The sequence below is a fragment of the Charadrius vociferus genome, unplaced genomic scaffold, assembly GCF_000708025.1.
Source record: "Charadrius vociferus isolate BGI_N301 unplaced genomic scaffold, ASM70802v2 scaffold163, whole genome shotgun sequence".
Lineage (NCBI taxonomy): Eukaryota > Metazoa > Chordata > Aves > Charadriiformes > Charadriidae > Charadrius > Charadrius vociferus.
This window is the reverse complement of record NW_009648332.1, coordinates 7307559-7308121: the sequence shown is the minus strand read 5'-3', so window position 1 is coordinate 7308121 and position 563 is coordinate 7307559.

Here is a 563-nt window from a genome sequence, read left to right as displayed (position 1 = left end):
GGGCAAGGGGAGGCCGGGCAGGGGCTAGGGTGTGGAGCCGGGCTTTGCACGGCCGTGATGCAGCCCCAGAGCCCTGCGGCCGCGGGGGAAAACAGAGGGGACTTGGCGGGGACATGCCAGAGCCTTGGCACGCTGTAAACAGCCGCCGCCACAGCAGCAGCTCCTCTGCCGGGAGCCAGCGCCGGGCGTTTGTTAGTTGGAAACCAGATGGTGCTCTCCCAAACGCCGGCACAGGCCGCCCGGCTGTGGCCCCCAGCCAGGCGCAGGCTCCCAGGGACCCCGGGGCTGTGCAGCGCTCAGCGCTGGGACCCCATTAGGGTGGCCGGAGAGGTGGAGGTGCAGGGAGGGCCCCCCCGGATGGATGGGCAGTGTCGGGGTGCCCCCTGTCCCAGCTGGCACTCAGTGTGTCCCAAGGGATGCTGTGACCCAAAGGGATGCTGTGTTCTGGGGGATGCTGTGTCCCAGGGGGATGCTGTGTCTCAAAGGGATGCTGTGTCCCAAGGGATGCTGTGTCCAAAGGGATGCTGTGTCCCAAGGGATGCTGTGTCCAACGGGCGGTCGTG